This window comes from Triticum aestivum, chromosome 4B (assembly GCF_018294505.1).
Source record: "Triticum aestivum cultivar Chinese Spring chromosome 4B, IWGSC CS RefSeq v2.1, whole genome shotgun sequence".
Taxonomy (NCBI): Eukaryota; Viridiplantae; Streptophyta; class Magnoliopsida; order Poales; family Poaceae; genus Triticum; species Triticum aestivum.
This window is the reverse complement of record NC_057804.1, coordinates 225,437,162-225,459,885: the sequence shown is the minus strand read 5'-3', so window position 1 is coordinate 225,459,885 and position 22,724 is coordinate 225,437,162.

The following is a 22,724-nucleotide window of genomic DNA, read 5'->3' as shown; positions in this document are numbered from 1 at the left end:
CAAGACATACCAAGTACCCATCACAAACTCATCTCCCTCACATTTACATTATTTTCCATTTGCTTCTCGTTTTCCTCTCCCCCACTTCACCCTTGCTGTTTTATTTGCCATCTCTTTCCCAATCTTCTCTCTCCCATTTGCCTTCCCGTTGCCATGGCCGAATCAAAAAGAACTAAGGGTCCTTTCCAGGGTTCTAGTACCTTGGATAGCCCCTCTATCCTCTCTAAGCTCATAAATAATGAAGCTATGGAAAGACCCACCAGGGTCACCAATGACAGCTTAAATAATTTTGATGAAGTTGACTCCACAATTTTTTGCTATTTGGTTGATGAGTCTTTAAAAGATGCTTGGGATAGGTTATTAAGGATTCGGGCTAGCTATGTGCCACAATATCAAATTGAAGTATACCTAAAAAGTTTCTATGTTAGCTTACCCGCTTCTTTCAAGCAAGTTCTATATTCTATTTTTGAAGAAGTTTTTCTTAAGGGGGATGCTATATATACCTTTGAAAAAATGAAAACTATATTTGGGCACCCTATGAAAGATAAGGTTGAATCTACCACTCTCTTATGCTTTTATCAAAATGAAATTATCAAAGAGATGAAGGCTAGCTTAGATGCAAATTTCTATAACGTGCTTAATCTTACTTATCCATTAATGGAAATGTTCTTTCCCTAAGTATAAGAATGAATGCCATAGAAAGGAAATCCTCTGTTTCCTTTCCGAGTGCCAAAGATGGCACTACTTAGATCTATCGTCATCGCTTTTATGCCTAGCTAGGGGCGTCAAACCATAGCGCTAGTTGGGATGCAACCCAATTTTATTTATGTTTTTTTGTATTTGCTTCTGTTTAGTAATAATTTTTGCATCTACCTTCTGTTTAGATGTGTTTTTATGTTCTAGTTAGTGTTTGTGCCAAGTAGAACCTATAAGATAACCTATGGTGATAGTTAATTTGATTCTGCTGAAAAACAGAAACTTTGCATGCACGCAAATAATTTTAGTAATTCACAGAAACGTGATTTTGCATTGATTCTTTTTGATTTAGATCAATAGACAAATTTTCCAGGACTTCCTATTTTGGTAGGATTTTTAGAGCTCCAGAAGTATTCGAGAGTTACAGATTGCTACACACTGTTCTGTTTTTGACAGATTCTGTTTTTAGTGTGTTGTTTGCTTATTTTGATGCATCTATGGCTAGTATTAAGTGGTATGAACCATAGAAAACTTGGAATGAAGTAGGTTTAACACCAAAATAAATAAAGAATGAGTTCATTACAGTACCTTATGTGGTGGTTTTGCTTTCTTTCACTAACGGAGCTTATGAGATTTCCTATTGAGTTTTGTGTTGTGAAGTTTTCAAGTTTTGGGTAAGATTTGATGGAAAATGGAATAAGGAGTGGCAAGAACCTAAGCTTGGGGATGCCCAAGGCACCCCAAGATATTCAAGAATAGCCAAAAGCCTAATCTTGGGGATGCCCCGGGAAGGCATCCCCTCTTTCGTCTTCGTTCATTGGTAACTTTACTTGGAGCTATATTTTTATTCGCCCCATGATATGTGTTTTGCCTGGAGCGTCTTATATGATATTATTCTTTGCTTTTTAGTTTACCACAATAATCCTTGCTGTACACACCTTTTTGGAGAAACCCACTTGATTGGAATTTATTAGAATACTCTATGTGCTTCACTTATATCTTTTGAGCTAGATAGTTTTTGCTCTAGTGCTTAATTTTGTAGAAATTGTTAGTCTCTCATGCTTCACTTATATTATTTTGAGAGTCTCTTAGAACAGCATGGTATTCTATGGTTATAAAATTGGTCCTAGAATGATGAGCATCCACGTTGGGTATAATAAAAACTATCATAGGAAGTGAGTTGGATGCTATGATCAATTTGATACTTGATAATTGTTTTGAGATATGGAGGTAGTGATATTAGAGTCATGCTAGTTGGGTGATTATGAATTTAAAGAAACCTTGTGTTGAAGTTAGCAAGTCCCGTAGCATGCACGTATGGTGAAAGTTGTGTAACAAATTTGAAACATGAGGTGTACTTAGATTGTGCATCCTTATGAGTGGCGGTCGGGGACGAGCGATGGTCTTTTCCTACCAATCTATCCCCCTAGGAGCATGCGCGTAGTGCTTGGTTTTTGATGACTTCTAGATTTTTGCAATAAGTATATGAGTTCTTTTTTGACTAATGTTGAGTCCATGGATTATATGCACTCTCACTCTTCCATCATTGCTAGCCTCTTCGGTACCGTGCATTGCCCTTTCTCACCTTGAGAGTTTGTGAAAACTTCGCCGGTGCATCCAAACCCCATGATACGATAATCTCTATCACACATAAACCTCCTTATATCTTCCTCAGAACAGCCACCATACCTACCTATTATGGCATTTCCATAGCCATTCCGAGATATATTGCCATGCAACTTTCCACCGTTCCGTTCATCATCATGACACACATCATGATTGTCATATTGCCTTGCATGATCATGTAGTTGACAACGTATTTGTGGCAAAGCCACCATGCATAATTTTTCATACATGTCACTCTTGATTCATTGCCCATCCCGGTACACCGCCGGAGGCATTCATATCGAGTCATATCTTGTTCTAGTTTCGGGTTGTAATTCATGAGTTGTAAATAAATAGAGGTGTGATGATCATCATTATTAGAGCATTGTCCCCAAATAAAAAAGGAAACGCCATATAAAAAAAGGCCAAATAAAAAAAGGCCAAATTAAAAAAAGGCCCAAAAAAGATAATAAAAAGGGGGCAATGTTACTATCCCTTTTTCCACACTTGTGCTTCAAAGTAGCACCATGTTCTTCATATAGCGAGTCTCATATGTTGTCACTTTCATATACTAGTGGGAATTTTTCATTATAGAACTTGGCTTGTATATTCCTACGATGGGCTTCCTCAAAATGCCGTAGGTCTTTGTGAGCAAGCAAGTTGGATGCACACCCACTACTTTCTTTTGTTGAGCTTTCATACGTTTATTGCTCTAGTGCATCCGTTGCATGGCAATTCCTACTCCTCATGTTGACATCAATTAATGGGCATCTCCATAGCCCATTGATTATCCTCGTGAATGTGAGACTTTCTCCTTTTTTGTCTTCTCCACACAATCCCCATCATTATATTCTATTCCAGCCATAGTGCTATATCCATGCCTCACGCTCATGTATTGCATGAATGTTGAAAAAGTTTGAGATCATTTAAGTACAAAACAATTGCTTGGCCTGTCATCGGGGGTGTACAAGATGGGCGCATTTTTGTGTGACAGAAATGAAGCATGACCTAACTATATTATTTTGTAGGGATGAACTTACTTTAGCCATGTTATTTTGAGAAGAAATGATTGCTTTGATTAGTATGCTTGAAGTATTACTATTTCTTATGTCAATATGAACTTTTATTTCGAATCATTTGGATCTGAACATTCATGCCACAATAAATAAAATTACATTGAGAATTATGCTAGGTAGCATTCCACATCAAAAATTCTGTTTTTATCATTTACCTACTCGAGGACAAGCATGAATTAAGCTTGGGGATGCTTGATACGTCTCGAACGTATCTATAATTTTTGATTATTCCATGCTATTATATTACCCGTTTTGGATGTTTATGGGCTTACTTAAAACTTTTATATCATTTTTGGGACTAACCTACTAACCGGACGCCCAGCCCGTATTGCTGTTTTTTCGCCTATTTCAGTGTTTTGAAGAAAAGGAATATCAAACGGAGTCCAAACGGAATGAAACCTTTGGGAGCGTGATTTTTGGAACGAACGTAATCCACAGGACTTGGAGTGGAAGTCAAGAAACAACTGAGGCGGCCACGAGGGTGGAGGGCGCGCCCCCCCTACTGGGAGCGCCCCCTATATCTGGCCCCCTTGGGAGTCCACCGACCTACTTTTTCCTCCTATATACACCCATGTACCCTGAAAACATCAGAAGCGACCACGAAAAATTATTTCCACTGTCGTAACCTTTTGTATCCGCGAGATCCCATCTTGGATCCTTCGTCGGCGCTCCGCCGGAGGGGGAATCGACCACAGAGGGCTTCTACATCAACACCATAGCCTCTCCGATGAGTTGTGAGTAGTTTACCACAGACCTTCGGGTCCATAGTTATTAGCTAGATGGCTTCTTCTCTCTCTTTGAATCTCAATACCATGTTCTCCTCGATCTTCTTGGAGATCTATTAGATGTAACTCTTTTTGCGGTGTGTTTGTCGAGATCTGATGAATTATGGGTTTATGATCAAGTTTATCTATGAGAAATATTTGATTCTCCTTTGAATTCTTTTATGTGTGATTAAGTTATCTTTGCAAGTATCTTCGAATTATCAGTTTGGTTTGGCCTACTTGATTGATCTTTCTTGCAATGGGAGGAGTGCTTAGCTTTGGGTTCAATCTTGCGGTGTCCTTTCCCAGTGACAGCAGGGGCAGCAAGGCACATATTGTATTGTTGCCATCGAGGATAAAAAGATGGGGTTTATATCATATTGCATGAGTTTATCCCTCTACATCATGTCATCTTTCTTAATGCATTACTCTGTTCTTTATGAACTTAATACTCTAGATGCATGCTGGTTAGCGGTCGATGTGTGGAGTAATAGTAGCAGATGCAGGCAGTAGTCGGTCTACTTGTCACGGACGTGATGCCTATATACTTGATCATGCCTAGATAAGCTTTCAATCTACTTTTATTTGCATCTTTACTTTCCCAATCTATATTATAAAATACCAAAAATATATTTATCTTATCATATTATCTCTATCAGATCTCACTTTCGCAAGTGGCCATGAAGGGATTGACAACCCTTTACTGCATTGTTTGCGAGTTCTTGTTTGTTTGTGTAGGTGCGTGGGACTTTTGAGGAGCCTCCTACTGGATTGATACCTTGGTTCTCAAAAATTGAGGAAAATACTTACACTACTATTGCTGCATCACCCTTTCCTCTTCAAGGAAAACCAATGCAAGCTCAAGACATAGCACACATCTGGATCACGTGCGTCCTTCCGTCAGTCAGATTTGCTTTCTTTACTGACTGAGATAGGCAAGTGAAGATATGTTTGAATAGACCCCATTGTGGTCGACACCCCAGGAAATTCTCATACAATGAAACATATCCAGAAAGATAGGAGATGGTGTTGGGAGGAAAATGATGGATCTGGGCACCGAAGAAATTCAGAAAACCTCGAAAGAACGGGTGAGGAGGCAGAGAGAGACCTCGGTCGACGTCTATCGTAAGGCTTGATCTCACCCTCTGGCAACCTCCAAGAGCCCTCCGCAAGCAGGCCGTCAAAGGTGAGATTCTCCAGATCCTCCCCCAAGACGGTAGAGGGTGTCGGTGTCAAAACCGGCGGATCTCGGGTAGGGGGTCCGGAACTGTGCGTCTAAGGCTAATGGTAATAGGAGGCGGGGGACACAATGTTTACCCAGGTTCGTGTCCTCTCTATGGAGGTAATACCCTACTTCCTGCTTGATTGATCTTGATGAATATGAGTATTACAAGAGTTGATCTACCACGGGATCATAATGGCTAAGCCCTAGAAGTCTAGCCTATGAGGTTATGATTGTTGTCCTACGGACTAAACCCTCTGGTTTATATAGACACCGGAGGGGGCTAGGGTTACACAAAGTCGGTTACAGAGAAAGGAATCTACATATCCGAATCGCCAAGCTTGCCTTCCACGCAAAGGAGAGTCCCATTCGGACACGGGAAGAAGTCTTCTATCTTGTATCTTCATAGTCCAACAGTCCGGCCAAAGTATATAGTCTGACTATCCAAGGACCCCTTAGTCCAGGACTCCCTCAGTAGCCCCCGAACGAGGCTTCAATGACGATGAGTCCATCGCGCTGATTGTCTTCGACATTGCAAGGCGCGCTCCTCGGCTTTTGCACCTTCATGATTTCTGTTTCCACGTGTCGAGCGAATGCGAGAGGTCGGGGCATTTTCGCACTTACCACCCTGACCATGAGAAAATTGTCTATTTCAAGAGATGAGGATCTTCAGATATAATCCACACCATCTCCCCCAAACGAGGAATACTCAGAGCTTGCCCGCAGAAACCACCCCAACATGGCTAGCGCTCCTAGCTCCTCCTCACGCCCTCACGGCCCCAAACAGGGCAATTGGGAAAAGTGTTCCATATCCCACAACTAACTGGTGAAGCTGCAGACCCAGGGATTCCTTCCTCCCGCAGATCTAGTCCCCGTACGAGATGGATTGGCTTCCTTCGACGGTGGGGAGCAGGTGGAGAAGTTCCCCAAGCCATCTAGGGGGAACGAGTATGTTTTGTTCCCTATTTGTTGGGATGTGTTGGATTTCCAATCCATCCATTCCTCCTAGGGCTTCTGGAGCACTATGGCCTCCAACTGCACAACTTCACACCTGCCTCCATCCTGCATATTGCGGGTTATGTTGCTCTTCGCGAGCTATTTCTGGGTTGCGAGGCTCATTTCGAGTTATGGAAGAAGTTGTTTTGCCTTGTCCCTCGTAATCAGGAGGGATAGATATTCCAAGTGGGTGGAGCCGAGATATGGCACATCGCTGGAACCGGATACCTATCCGGCACGCTGAAGAAGGCATCCGAAGAATGTCCTTCCGAATGGTTTTATGTTGAAGACGTTTCCCTTCCTGACCCAATCCAGAGGGGTCTTCCCAAATATTCCAGTACTCCATTGAAGAAGCGCTTCAACTGGCATCCTCGGAGCCCTAGGGAGGAAGATAGTACAGAAGTCCACCAACTGATGAGCAAGATAAGGATGCTCGCTCAATCCGGATTATCAATAGTCGAGGTTATGGTGATATCCATAATGCGAGGGGTTCAACCACTTCAATACCGAGGGCACCCTATGTGGCACTTCAATAGAGAAGATGATGCCACCCACTATGGTTGGAAGGGCCCGGACACTTCCACTGCTTTGGCGAAAATACTGTCCGATTTGTACAAGGGCGGGAGGAGGAGGAGTTCACCCACATTAAGCCCAGGGATGGATTTTCCATGTACAACCCTCCCAGCTGGGTGAATTTCCGTACCACTACTCTACTCCATCAACTCCCTGAATCCTTTTTCATAAATACTAATCTGTCATTTATAACAGGAATGGCGGGAAGTCACCAGGGAGATCCACAGCCCCGCACCACAGCCAGAGGACCACAACCAGGCCCTTGATCTTGGATTCGAGGAGGATCCAGATATATTTGTGGAGCTCGGGGAATGGGTGTTCTACCAGGTGAGCTATGACGGCACCGAAGTGGCCATCATCACTGAATATCCTGGTCTCCTCCCCGCATCGCATTTAAGTAATTAGGAGACTTGTCCTTTGGGAGAATTTCCTTCTTCCGCCTTACCCACCGCACTATATTATGCTCTAAAGGGGATGCGATCAGCGCGCCACGCAGCACCAGAGGCAACGCACAGGCCTTCAAAGAGGAAGGCAAATAGAGATATGGATGAGCCTTCATTGAAGAGGTATGGTTTTAAATATACCCCATGATCGTCATCATCTTAAAGTATGACACTATTCGTTGTGTCTTATCAGGAAAAACATTCGTCGAACTGTGTCCGGGGATCCTGCCGGTCATACCTCTACTAGCCGGATTCCGGACCCTGTCACGAGGACTGAGGCTAACGCAGAAGTGACACCGGATTGTCCTTCTGCGGAGGATTCGAATAAAGTATCCGCCACAAACTCCAAAGTGGAAAGCGCCATGAATCATCGGCGCCGACAGGCCGCTCTTCAGGACCCTAGTTTTTCAGAAGAGGCTTTCAATGCCTTCAACTTGGGTGATGCATACATCCGAGCCGCTCGAGATGGGCTTTCCAAAGCTACAAATCGGTATTTGAAGGATATGCAGGTAAGTTCATACTTGCACAATTCTGATAATTATATACAAGTAGCCCCCGAAACTTGAAGCAGTTTAAGCAACTGATTTAAGGATCATTCTATACCCAGGTGCTCAAAGAGAAGAACGACCTGTTGTTTCAAGAGCTGAAGAAGTGTCAAGCCCAGCTAACTACTGCTACCACCAAATTGGAGAAATCCAAGAAGGCAGCGTCTGGTAATGTTCCCTTTTATCGAGAAAACATGATCATATATCAGAAGTATTAATACAGGTGCAAATCTTATGACAGAGGCACCGGAAGTCACACGAGCGGGAAATCCATGAGCTCAAAGGCAACTGGCTGCGGGTGAATGTGTACTGACAAAAGTCAGGGTGGAGAAGAACAAACTGCAGGATGCCAACACCAAGCTCTGTGAAGGAGAATAAGAAGCTGTGAGGCGACATATTTGGTATGTATTCGGAGTTACCTTTACATAGTACGACAAGGAAAGAAACTAACAATAATTATGTATGTAGGTATATTAACGGTCCGTCCCGAACAGGAGGTGTCCGAATCCTAAAGCGATCTGCCACAAGAGCTGTCGCAAATGCACGAGCGAGCTTGGTAGGCGATGCAAAGTATGGCTAAGGCCTTATGGCCATCCGACTCTCCTCCAGGAAGTATGGAGGGGCTTGTACAGCTATTCAAGGGAGTGCGGCGGCGCTTTCGATTATGGAAGGTATCAGACTGCCGGGAAGGTGTGTGAGAAGCCTAGGCAATGGTGAAAACTCGATATACCAAGCTCGACCCGAATCACATGGCCCGGGTCGGACCTGTAGGGTCAAATGGAGAAGAAATTCCCGTTAGCTTGGTATATGACCAAGTACAAGTAGCTTCCAAGTATTCCCAACAGGATTGTAGGCTAGATAGCTTGTTGGATGGCATAAAGGAAGAAGTGTTTGAGTCTAAGTGACTATGCACTTCATTGACAAATTATGTCTCTAGCTGAATTGTAAAAAACGCTTGTCATGGAGGACCTTTTCACTTCAACCTCTGGACCTGAAGGTGCGGAGTGCTTCCGAATACCTGCTCGGTAATGTAAACCGGGGTATGTGTGGAAACCAAGAGTAGGGGTCATAGTTGCTTGAACAAACAAGTATCCGGCTAGTTAAATTATATTACATTTGGATCGTAAGAAACATCTTCCAGAGAGAATAGTTCCGTTAAGGGTTCCTTTCCCTGGGTAAGCACGCATTAATGTGCATGTCCGAACTGTGCTCGAAAAAATCACTGTGTGCATAACATCTGGGGGTTCATAATGTGATAGGTAAAAAACATCTGTAGACCGCTGGCTGAATATTCCCTTAAGAACGCTAGCTTTCGGCTTCACCCAGTCTGAGGTACACATCCGGATGACCCGACAGTAACAATCGTAGAGGTGCTCCCTTTATGCGCTAGCCGAACTAATGGGAATGTAGGGCATAAGCATAGGAGCCAGGCAACCCAGCTTGGCCAAAACTTAAGTCATATCGATGCATATAATGGCGAAGAAAAGGTACATACGTGGAAAAGACACATATGTGGTGAGCTAGATGCTCGTAAACTAATAATAATAGTAATAAGCTTCTGTACGAGAAGCCCCCAGGTATGATTGACATACATATTAAGAATTGTATGCATCGTAGGTGTACGGTTTAGCCGTACAAGAGCTTCAAGTGCTAAAAAAGGAAGACAAAAAGAGAGAAAATTAAATAATGGAAATAAAAAGGGGAGAAAGGAGACGGACAAAGAGTCCGGCGCTAGGCATCACTACAAAAAAAGACACATCTGTGACATTTTGGGTCGAACGAATTTTTTTTCCTGTCATACTTATGACATTTCTATGACGGTAACTGTGACAAAACCCGGTTTCATCATAGATGTGGTGGGCTCCTACTTCTATGACAAAAAATCATGACAGAAAATGGGCTTTTCGTCCTGGGCGGGCCAGAGACGCAGCTGCATGACATTCTTTGGGCCGTCCATGATGGAAAAAACCGTGGTAGAAGCGAGGGCGAGGGAAATTTCGGGGAGTTCCCGGTTACGGTGGGTGGTCGGGGGCCGAGCGATGCGCGTTTCTCTCATACACGTACGTGTGTGTGTGCGAGGTGTTGGCTCTAACTGAACCCGAGCGAGGCGTTGAGCTCTAACTGAACCCGAGCGATTGCACTGCAGGCTACGCGTTACTGAACCCAAGCGATCGATCGATGGGTGTTAACTGAACCTGATCGAGCGATTCCTTCTCTACTACTGCTAACTAAAGTCGATCGATGCTGCCTCTGGATGAACAGTGAGCATTGCGGGGGTGGGGGGTTTGATGAACAGTGAGCGGTGGGGTGGATGAACAGGACCCCGTGGCATTGCCTTTGGATGAACAGGACCCCGGTCGATCGAGCTGGTTGGGGCTGGTTGAACAGGACCCCGTGGAGGGCTGGATGAACAGGACGACCCCGTGGAGGGCTGGATGAACAGTAGATGGTGGAGGGGTGCCCATGGAGGGGTGGTTGAATAGTAGTCGATGGAGTAGCGCACGGTGGAGGCTGGATGAACAGGAGCCCGTGGAGGCTGGAGGAGGTCGACGGTAGCCCGTGGAGGCTGAGCAGGTCGGCGGTGGAGATGAACAATATCCCGTGGAGTCCTGTTTTGCGGTACGCACCCCTCCTGATGAACATGACCCCCGTTTCGACAGTAGCGCTCCAACACAAGTCCGTTTCGTTCGTTTTGCGGTACGCCACACCCCTCCCGATCAACAGGACCCCCGTTTCGACCATAGGAGGTCCGTTTCCTCAGTTTTGTGGTACGCCAGACCCCTCCCGATGAACATGATCCCGTTTCGAATGTGGCCGGTCGAACACAAGGCCGTTTCCTCCGATCTGCGGTATGCTAGACCTCGTTTCCATCGCCTGTTCCGGCCAAGCCCTCCTGACGAACATGACGACACATTCCGTTCCGACCCAGCCGGTTGGCTCCCCATGAACACGACGACGACACTGTTTCTTCATTCTGACCCAGCCGGTTGGCTCCCCATGAACACCACGACGATGCTGTTTCTTCGTTCCGACCCAGCCATGTACACGAGCCCTGGCCGTACGTATGCGCGAGTAGGCGTTCAAGACCCCGCCTGTATGTACACATATGTGGCCGTGTTTTCTTTCTTTCACACTGGCCGCTGTACGTACGTGTACATGCTACGTGCGCGCCTCCACTACGACACGTGCGCGCCTCTACTATGACACGTGCGTGCCTCTACATCCACCAGTATGTGACAACACTACGTACGCTTCGACCAGGTGGGTCCCGACTGTCATGCACTTCCTTGCGTGCGAAGATGTACATGGTGGGTCCTAGCAGTCAGGGGGCGAATCGTTTTTTTCGGACGCACTTCCTTGCGTGCGAAGATGTAGCTGGTGCGTCCCAGCAGTCAGGGGGGAAACATTGTTTTCGCGAAATACAGTGGCCCGTCCGGTGGGTCCCAGCTGTCAGGTGGAGGAATAATTATTTTGCGCGTAATAAGGAGGCACTTCCTTGCTGCGGCCGTGGACCCAGCTGTCAGCCTCTCCATGTACAGTCCACGTCTGGTGGAAGTCTTTCCTTAACCACATTGACCACGCTGCGCCGAGAGCACCCCGGAGGTGGACGACGGCGAGGCCTAGGAAGGGGACGACGTGGAGCCAGGGAAGACGCGGTAGTGGATGCCCACGCGGAGAGGAGTACGAGGGTTCACTGGTTTGACTACGGTGTGAGGCTGCCGTCACCGCAGAATAACAGGGGGTGTGGGTGAGTGGAGGGATGTCCTGGCTAGCGGTGGGAGTAGTAGGGGGCGGTGAGGCCTCCGCGGCATCACAGCCGGCCACGGGAGGCAGTGCTATGTCTTGGGCTTGCGTTGGTTTTCCTTGAAGAGGAAACGGTGATGCAGCAATAGTAGCGTAAGTATTTCCCTCGGCTTTTGAGAACCAAGGTATCAATCCAGTAGGAGGCTTCTCAAAAGTCCCACGCACCTACACAAACAAACAAAGAACTCGCAACCAACGCAATAAAGGGGTTGTCAATCCCTTCACGGGCACTTGCGAAAGTGAGATCTGATAGAGATAGTATGGAAGATCAATATTTTTTTGGTATTTTATAATATAGATGCAAAAAGTAAAGATGCAAATAAAAGTAGATTGAAAGCTTATATGATGAAAGATAGACCCGCGGGCCATAGGTTCCACTAGTGGCTTCTCTCAAGATAGCATAAGTATTACGGTGGGTGAACAAATTACTGTCGAGCAATTGATAGAAAAGCGAATAATTATGAGATTATCTAGGCATGATCATGTATATAGGCATCACGTCCGCAACAAGTAGACCGACTCCTGCCCGCATCTACTACTATTACTCCACACATCGACCGACTCCTGCCTGCATCTAGAGTATTAAGTTCATAAAGAACAGAGTAACGCATTAAGAAAGATGACATGATGTAGAGGGATAAACTCAAGCAATATGATATAAACCCCATCTTTTTATCCTCGATGGCAACAATACAATACGTGCCTTTCTGCCCCTGCTCTCACTGGGAAAGGACACCGCAAGATTGAATCCAAAGATAAGCACTTCTCCCATGGCAAGAAAGATCAATCTAGTAGGCCAAACCAAACTGATAATTCGAAGAGACTTGCAAAGATAACTCAATCATACATAAAAGAATTCAGAGAAGATTCAAATATTTCTCATAGATAAACTTGACCATAAACCCACAATTCATCGGATCTCGACAAACACACCGCAAAAAGAGTTTACATAGAATAGATCTCCACAAGAGAGGGGGAGAACATTATATTGAGATCCAAAAAGAGAGAAGAAGCCATCTAGCTAATAACTATGGACCCGAAGGTCTGTGGTAAACTACTCACAACTCATCGGAGGGGCTATGGTGTTGATGTAGAAGCCCTCCGTGGTCGATTCCCCCTCCGGCGGAGCACCAGCGAAGGCTCCAAGATGGGATCTCGCAGATACAGAAGGTTACGGCGGTGGAAATTGTGTTTCGTTGGCTCCCTGGATGTTTTCGGGGTATGTAGGTATATATAGGAGGAAGAAGTACGTCGGTGGCCGCTTGTGGGGCCCAGGAGATAGGGGGCACGCCTAGAGGGGATGGGCGCGCCCTCCTGTCTCCTGGCCGCCTCGCAAGCTTCTTGAATTGCACTCCAAGTCCTCTGGATAACATTCATTCCAAACATCACGCTCCCGAAGGTTTCATTCCGTTTGGACTCCATTTGATATTCCTTTTCTTCGAAATACTGAAATAGGCAAAAAAACAGCAATACGGGCTGGGCCTCCGGTTAGTAGGTTAGTCCCAAAAATGATATAAATGTATAAAATAAAGACAATAAACATCCAAAAGGGGTAATATAATAGCATGGAACAATCAAAAATTATAGATACGTTGGAGACGTATCAAGCATCCCCAAGCTTAATTCCCGCTCGTCCTCGAGTAGGTAAATGATAAAAACAGAATTTTTGATGTGGAATGCTACCTAGCATAATTCTCAATGTAATTTTCTTTATTGTGGCATGAATGTTCATATCCAAATGATTCAAGATAAAAGCTTATAAAACATAAAAATAATAATGCTTCGAAGCATACTAACAAATAATCATGTCCTATCAAAATAGCATAGCCAAAGAAACCTTATCCCTAAAAAATCATATAGTTAGGCCATGCTTCATTTTCATTACACAAAATACTCCCATCATGCACAACCCTGGTTTCAGCCAAGCAATTGGTTCATACTTTTTAACGTGCTTCAGCTTTTTCAACTCTTACGCAATACATGAGCGCAAGCCATGGACATAGCACTATGGTGGTATAAGATGGTGGTTGTGAGGACAAAAACAGGGAGAAGATAGTCTCACATCAACTAGGCATATCAATGGGCTATGGATATGCCCATCAATAGATATCAATGTGAGTGAGTAGGGATTGCCATGCAACAGATGCACTAGAGCTATAAATATATGAAAGCTCAACAAAAGAAACTAAGTGGGTGTGCATCCAACTCGCTTGCTCATGGAGATCTAGGGCGTTTTGAGGAAGCCCATCATTGGAATATACAAGCCAAGTTCTATAATAAAAATTTCCCACTTAGTATATGAAACTGACAACATAGGAGACTCTCTATGATGAAGATCATGGTGCTACTTTGAAGCACAAGTGTGGAAAAAGAGATAGTAGCATTGTCCCTTCTCTCTTTTTCTCTCATTTTATTTATTCTTTTTTTTCCTTTCTTTCTTTCTTTGGCCTTTCTTTTTTTTCTTTTTGGCCTTTCTCTTTTTTTCTTTTTAAAGTCCGAAGTCTCATCCCGACTTGTGGGGGAATCATAGTCTTCATCATCCTTTCCTCACCGAGACAATGTTGTAATAATGAAGATCATCACACTTTTATTAATTTACAACTAAAGAATTACAACTCAAAGCTAGAACAAGATATGACTCTATATGAATGCCTCCGGCGGTGTACCAGGATATGCAATGAATCAAGAGCGACATGTATGAAAATTATGAAGGTGGCCTTGCCACAAATACGATGTCAACTACATGATCATGCAAAGAGCAATATGACAATGATGAAGTGTGTCATAATAAACGGAACGGTGGAAAGTTGCATGGCAATATATCTCGGAATGGCTATGGAAATGCCATAATAGATAGGTATGGTGGCTGTTTTGAGGAAGGTAAATAATGGGTTCATGATACCGGCGAAAGTTGTGCGGTAATAATAGAGGCTAGCAAAGTGGAAGGATGAGTGTGCGTATATCCATGGACTCACATTAGTCATAAAGAACTCATATACTTATTACAAAATTCTACTTTCCCTTGAAGGAAAGTACTACTACGCATGCTCCTAGGGGAAGGGTTGGTAGGAGTTAACCATTGCGCGATGCCGACCTCCAGTCATAAGGAAGACAATCAAAAGAGCACCTCATGCAACAAATTTGTCACACAACTTTTACCATACATGCATGCTACAAGACTTGCTAACTTCAACACAAGTATTTCTCAATTTCATAATTACCCACGAGCATGACCCTAACATTACTACCTTTATATCTCAAAACAATTATCAAGCATAAAATTGATCATAGCATCCAATTCACTTCCTACGATAGTTTTTATTATACCCAACTTGGATGCTCATCATTCTAGGACCAAATTTATAACCATAGAAAATACCATGCTTTTCTAAAAGACTCTCAAAATAATATAAGTGAAGCATGAGAGACTAGCAATTTCTTCAAAATTAAGCCACCGCCATGCTCAAAAATATATAAATGAAGCACTAGAGCAAAAACTATCAAGCTCAAAAGATATAAGTGAAGCACATAGCATATTCTAGCAAATTCTAATCAAGCGGGCTTCGCCCAAAAGGTGTGTACATCAAGGATGATTGTGGAAACTAAAAAGCAAAGACTAATATAATACACGATGCTCCAAGAAAAACACATATCATGTGGCGAATAAAAATATAGCTCCAAGTAAAGTTACCAATGAACGAAGACGAAAGAGGGGATGCCTTCCCGGGGCATCCCCAAGCTTAGGATTTTGGCTATACTTGAATATCTTGGGGTGCCATGGGCATCCCCAAGCTTAGGCTCTTGCCACTCCTTATTCCATAGTCCATCAAAGCTTTACCCAAAACTTGAAAACTTCACAACACAAAACTCAACAGGAAATCTTATAAGCTCCGTTAGTGAAAGAAAACAAAACCACCACATAAGGTACTGTAATGAACTCATTCTTTATTTATTTTGGTTTTAAAACTACTGTATTCCAACTTCTCTATGGTTTATAAACTATTTTACTAGCCATAGATGCATCAAAATAAGCAAACAACACACGAAAAACAGAATCTGTCAAAAACAGAACAGTCTGTAGAAATCTGTAACTAACGCAAACTTCTCGAACTCTAAAAATCCTACCAAAATAGGAAGTCCTGGACAATTTGTCTGTTAATCAGCAGCAAAAACAAGCAACGCAAAATCACGTTTCTGTGATTTAATAAAACTAATTGGGTGAGTGCAAAGTTTCTGTTTTTCAGCAGAATCAAATTAACTATCATCATAGGTTATCCTATAGGTTCTACTTGGCACAAACACTAATTAAAAGATAAAAACACATCTAAACAGAAGGTAGATGCAAAATTTATTACTAAACAGAAACAAAAACAAAAAACACAAATAAAATTGGGTTGCCTCCCAACTAGCGCTATCGTTTAACGCCTCTAGCTTGGCATAAAAGCGAAGATAGATCTAAGTAGTGCCATAATAATAAGATAGATCTTGAAAACTCATCTCATATTCTCTACGTTCAGCAGCAAGTTTTCTTTGAGGCAAGCAAAAGTAATCAACAGGGCTAAATTTAGCGGGACAAAAGTCCCCAAGATCAATCTCAGGAGAAACGGGTTCCTCCTTTTGCCCTTCATAATGCACAACTAATTCATCACTAAAAGCATTATTTTGGCAAAATCTCGTGAGCCTACACTCAAGAGAGTATCCTAGCTCATTATTTCGAAGAGCAAAATCATTATTAAGTTCGGAAATTCTATCAACCAAGATATTGGCAGGAACCTTTTTTCTAAGGTTTTCATTGAAAGCAACATAGTCCGAAGATTGAAAACGCCTAATTTCCTCTTGATCAAAGAGGATCGCCTCTATGGGAGGACGACCGGCGTCGACCCTATAGTGCACAAAGATTTCTTTGGCCTCTCTTATAATAAATCTAAACTCATGAGCAAAAAAGATAGTAACAACGCTCTTAACAGAAGAATGCTCAATATTGGAAAATCTAGAAAAATTCTTTGTATGCAAGGATGCATATGCATAAATTGTCTTTCAAGTTTAACTACAAGCGTAGTGATAGCATCCGCAGACTACTAGTTTTATGAAGAATAGAACCACCCATGGAAGGTAAAGCACTGGCACAAGTAAAGAAATCTTGAATAACACCTTTTCCAATAATGTCACCACTACCGATTCGAAACCTTTTAGTATGCAAGATAGGGGGTTCTTCAGCCGGAGCCTCGGAATTTTCCATGTTATCATTGTTGTCCATATCGACACTAATCTCCCCAATTTCAGACATAACGACAAACAAAAGCAAGGAGGAAGAAAGCAAGCGAAAGAGAGAGGGGGAGATTGGGAAAGAGAGGGCAAATAAAACGGCAAGGGTGAAGTGGGGAAGAAGAAAACGAGAGGCAAATGTCAAATAATATAAATGCGAGGGAGATGAGTTTGTGATGGGTACTTGGTACGCCTTGACTTGAGCGAAGACCTCCCCGGCAACGGCGCCAGAAATCCTTCTTGCTACGTCTTGAGCTTGCGTTGGTTTTCCTTGAAGAGGAAAGGGTGATGCAGCAATAGTAGCGTAAGTATTTCCCTCAGTTTTTGAGAACCAACGTATCAATCCAGTAGGAGGCTCCTCAAAAGTCCCATGCACCTACACAAACAAACAAAGAACTCGCAACCAATGCAATAAAGGGGTTGTCAATCGCTTCACGGCCACTTGCGAAAGTGAGATCTGATAGAGATAGTATGATAAGATAAATATGTTTTTGGTATTTTATAATATAGATGCAAAAAGTAAAGATGCAAATAAAAGTAGATTGAAAGCTTATATGATAAAAGATAGACCCGGGGGCCATAGGTTTCACTAGTGGCTTCTCTCAAGATAGCATAAGTATTACGGCGGGTGAACAAATTACTGTTGAGCAATTGATAGAAAAGCGAATAATTCTAAGATTATCTAGGCATGATCATGTATATAGGCATCACGTCCGCAACAAGTAGACCGACTCCTGCCTACATCTACTACTATTACTCCACACATCGACCGACTCCTGCCTGCATCTAGAGTATTAAGTTCATAAAGAACAGAGTAACGCATTAAGAAAGATGACATGATGTAGAGGGATAAACTCAAGCAATATGATATAAACCCCATCTTTTTATCCTCGATGGCAACAATACAATACATGCCTTGCTGCCCCTGCTATCACTGGGAAAGGACACCGCAAGATTTAACCCAAAGCTAAGCACTTCTCCCATGGCAAGAAAGATCAATCTAGTAGGCCAAACCAAACTGATAATTCAAAGAGACTTGCAAAGATAACTCAATCATACATAAAAGAATTCAGAGAAGATTCAAATATTTCTCACAGATAAACTTGATCTCAAACCCACATGTCGGGGAAACTGATCCTCGAACACCTATGGGGCCGGCGGACCGGGCCCCTTTCGGTTCGGCGGGGCGCGGAGATCGCACGAAGAGCAGATCGAGGCGAGGCACACGAGCAGTTTACCCAGCTTCGGAGCTCTCCGGAGAGATAACACTCCTACTGTTGCTTGTCTGGTTGTATTATCTGGTGTTGTTGCTCTCCAAAGCGGGAGTGTGATGTTCTCTGGGCTACGGATCGATCGAAGCAAACTGCCTGAGGCTCCGAACCTATGAGCCGAACCCCCTCTACGTTGCGCATGGGCCTCCTTTTATACGCTAAAGGGGTCACCGACAGGTGGCAACGCAGAGGAGGGTAAAAACGTAAAAAGCGAGGTAGTTGATACAGTTGCTTGTACAGTGCATCCTACCTAACCCTGACGGCAGGGGACAAGGGCATTAAATGCCCGTCTGAGTCGCCCGAACAGTGCAGAAAAGGACCGTTAGGGGCGCCACCGTTCGCCACGATGGCGATCTTGTCAGCTTTGCATGCCACTGTGCACCGCTGGCTGCACAGCCTCCCGCCACGCATGTCTGGAGAGGCCCCCAGAGCGACACGTTGGTGGATGCGCTGGAGCGTTGACGCAGAGTGGCCGCCTGCCGCGGCAAGCGCCTTGCCGCTATTGTTATCTTGTCGGGTCCGGAAGCTTGTCGCTCACCGGGCTTCGAGGTACCTTGGTTTGTCTTCCCGGCAAGCTCCTCTTGCCGGGGCCTTGTTGCCTTGCCGGAGCGCGTGGCGCGTCGCGACAAGTTCATTGAAGCGCCTTGGTTGGCCTTCCCGGCAAGCTCCTCTTGCCGGGGTCTTGTCTCCTTAGCTTAAATACTTTGTTCTTGGATGGCTCCAAGGGAACCTTGGGGGATCTTGGCGATCACCCGGCAAGCCTTTGCTGCGGGGTGCTGCAACTGCCCGTGCACAAGTTCGGGGTACTAGGGTACCCCTAATCTAGTACACCGACAGGAGCCCCCGAGCCTGGGCCAGACACGGTGCCGAGCGCTGTTGGGCCAGGCCCAATACAGGGCACGGGCACACGCGGGCTGGGCCACGCAAAATCTTGTTCCGTATCCACCGCATTCTCCCATAACGGCACGCGTTGAATGCGGCATCGTGGGAGAGATCGTGGGTGGTTGTTTAAGCGAAAGGCCGAAACGTCCGCCCCGTCCCTCTTTATAAGCAGAGGAAACAGGGGCAGTTCGTTCCTCCTTGCTGCTTGCTGCTACTCCTTCTTCACAAACTCCGCCGCTCCCCTCTTCTTCTCGAAGCCGAGAGAGCAGCGCTCTGCCCCCCCCCCCCATTGCCACCAGCATCACCACGCCGTCGACCTTCTCCACCACCCCCGCCAGGGCCCCGAAAGGCAACAAGGGAAAGGGCATGAAGTCGGCTGAGGCGCAGCGGCTCGCGGCGCTGCAGAAGGAGCGGGCGATCTTCACCCCCAAGCTCGGAGTGCAGGAGCTGAGGGAGTACTTCTACCTCTTTTGGGCGACGGAGATGCGTGCGCATCCGCGCACGAGGGTACTCCTGGCTGCTGCCTCGGAGTCGGCTCCAAATGGGTACCCGTTCTTCCCGCTATTCTTCTACTGCGGGCTCTGCCCGCCCTTCTTGGAATTCTTTTGTGAGATTATGAACACGTATGGCTTCCGCCTCCTTGACTTCACCCCCAATGCTGTCTTGACCATGGCAGTTTTCGCACACTTGTGCGAAAACTTTGTCGGAGTCCACCCTAGTGTAGCCCTTTTCCGCCACTTCTTCATACCTCGGGTAGAGAGAGGAGAGCCGCTTGCCGGAGGGATTGCCTGGGTCTCGAGAGTCGGCAAGAAAGATGCGTACTTGGAGGGTGAGCTTCGCTGCAAGTGGGAGGAGTGGAGAGCGGAGTGGTGTTGGATCGTCGAGGAGGATCCGCAGCCCTTCACCGCCGTGCGCCAAACTCCAATAGTGCGCGACAATGACTGGAGCAACGTGGCCCTGGAAGACGAGAGGCTGAAGATCGCCATCACTAGGATTCTTCGCCTCAGGCTTGCCGGGCTCACCGTAGGTGCTGTCGGGGCAGATTTCCTCCGCCGCCGCATTGCCCCCCTGCAGGAGAGGAGGAGGCCCACCTGGGAATTCAAGAATTCGGCGGACATCACGAGGCTGCGGCCGGGCCTGAACTACAACTTCACTGTCTTGGAGTTGGATGCAATGCTCTTGGAATTATTCAAACGCGACCCCCAGCATCCATTCACACTGCCGAGGGGTGTAGTTCCTTTGTGCAATAACTCTTCGCTTGACCGGATCGGCGCCATGATGCCGTTGTGCGATTCACACGACATCGTCCCAACTTGGCAAGAGCCTGCGGACGACGTTGTGCGAGCGTTCTTCGACACCTTGGAGGAATTGCCAGTCCGCGCTGACGAGCAGAAGAGCCTCACCCGCGACACCACCGACGAGGAGCTGCAACTCATCGCTACTAGGGCGGAAGAGGCTGCGGCCGCAGCTGCGGCGGGTGTGTTTGGGTTCACTATGGAGGAGGCGGAGGCTGCCAAGGCGGCAAACCTTGCCGAACGCGCGGAGTTCATGGGCGAGGAGGTGCCTGCCGATTCTAAAGCCGAGTCGAGCGAGGCCGGCGAGGAGGAGGTTGAACCTTCAGAGAGCTTGCCGTAAGAGGAGCCCCCGGCCCCGCCAAGGAGGCGCCTTCGCAGGGCCGGGGACGCAGCAGGGCGGCAGCCGGCTCCACAGCCACCGAGCCGCGCGACGCGCTCTACCGCGGCAAGCAATGTTGCCGCGGGAGCGCCTCACGCAACAGCGGCAACTGGAGCGGGATCTTCCCGGGCCACCGCCGCCGCCCCCGCCAAGCGGGCAAGGGATCCTACCCCTCCACCTCACCGCACCGGAGGAGGGCCGGACTTCGATCTTTCCGCGCTTAGCTCCAATGAGGAGGAAGAAGAGTGAGTTTCTTTGACGCCCTTATAATCCTTCAATCTTGCTGTTTATATCTTGTATCTGACTTGCTCCAATCTGGACTCCTTTCTTTCCAGAACACTGGCCCAGAGAGCGGCGAAGAGGGCCAAGGCCGCGGTGATCGTCATCGAGGATGATCCCATCGCGTCGGCAGGCGGTGGGTCCGAGACCACCTTGACGGACCCGGCAATCACCCCTCGGAGCAGCCCCCCAGCGTAAGTTCATAGTTTAGCCTTCTGCTGTCGGGCGCGCTTGAGTGCTTTTTCCTTTGTTGATATCTTGCTTGTTGACTTGTGCAGGAGCAGAGCAGCCTCATCAGGAGTGCCCGGAGGCCGGTCCCGAAGTGCCACCTGCTTCGACTGCGCCGCCAAGGGAGGAGTCCCCGGCAAGGGAGCACTCTCCGGCAAGGGGGGACTCTCCGGCAAGGGACGGCACTGCTGATCCTGCAGCGACCGAGGCCGCTACTGAAGATCTTGGCGCAGGTAATCCAGTTGCCCAAAAAACTTTCCCTTGGGTTCTGCTTCTTCTATTTTTCCTTTCTTGGATGTTTTTGATTGATTTTCCTCCCCTCTTCGTTCTTCAGACCCATCTTCGGCTGAGCCAATGGAGACAGAGGGCGCCGGCGAGGAAGGTGCCGGTGCTGATGAGACCGCCGGCGAGGAGGCTGCCGGGGCTGCTGCTGCGGAAGCCGGCGAGGGATCGGGCGATCGCACTGACGACCCTGAGGCCGCAGGAGCGCCGGGCGCTGCACCGACCGCCGAACCCTCTGCCGCTTCCGCGGAGCCGGGCTCCGAGGAGCCCCAGCCCGGCGCCTACTTGCAGGCTGGTGACAACATCTTCATCAAGCTACCCTGGGCGTCGAGCTCCAGGGCTCCAGTCGAGGGGGAGACTTTTGACGGGGAGGTGCTCGCCTCTGCTGGGCTGTCATTGGTTGACGCGCCCGACAGCAGCAGCGGTGAGCCTGAGGAGGAGCAGCTGCTGCGGAAGCTGCTGTCACTCTTCCGCACCCGGCAAGCCAAGCTGGCTTCCCGGGAAGCGCTTGTCGCGAAGGCGGGAGTTGACATGGAGAAGCGCGTGGAGGAGCTCCGGGGACAAAATCAAGAAGCTCTTCGATCCCTGGCGTAGGAGTGGGAGCGAGTAGACGAGGAGCGCACGGCCTTTCTTCTCGAGAAGGCCGAGGCTGAGGAAGAACAAATGCTTGCTGCCGAGAAGCAGTCCGCGCGGGAAGGCGAGCTAGTGCAGCGGAAGGCCCACCTCGACAGCTACGAGGAAGAGCTCGCCGAGCGTGAGCGAGCACTTGGCGGGGCGCTCAAGGAGGCAAAGGATGCTGCGGCAACTGCAGAGGCCGCTAATAAGGAGCTAGAGGAGAAGGTGGCGTGGCTGGAGGCCGATATTGGGAAGAGCGGCGAGGAGATTGCCGCGCTCAAGCGTGAGCGCGAGAAGGATGCTGCCGCCCATGGTGAGCTGCAAGGCCTTGTCGTTGAGAGGGGCAAGGAGCTCAGCACCGCCAAGGATTCCAAAGCAGACCTGGAGCTGAAGCTGGCCACGCTGACGCAGACGCTGGAGGCCGCCAAGGAGCGGGAGAAGACCTTGGCGGAGAAGGTCAAGGCTGACGCCGTGCTGCTGGAGAGCATTGCAGTCACCCAGAAC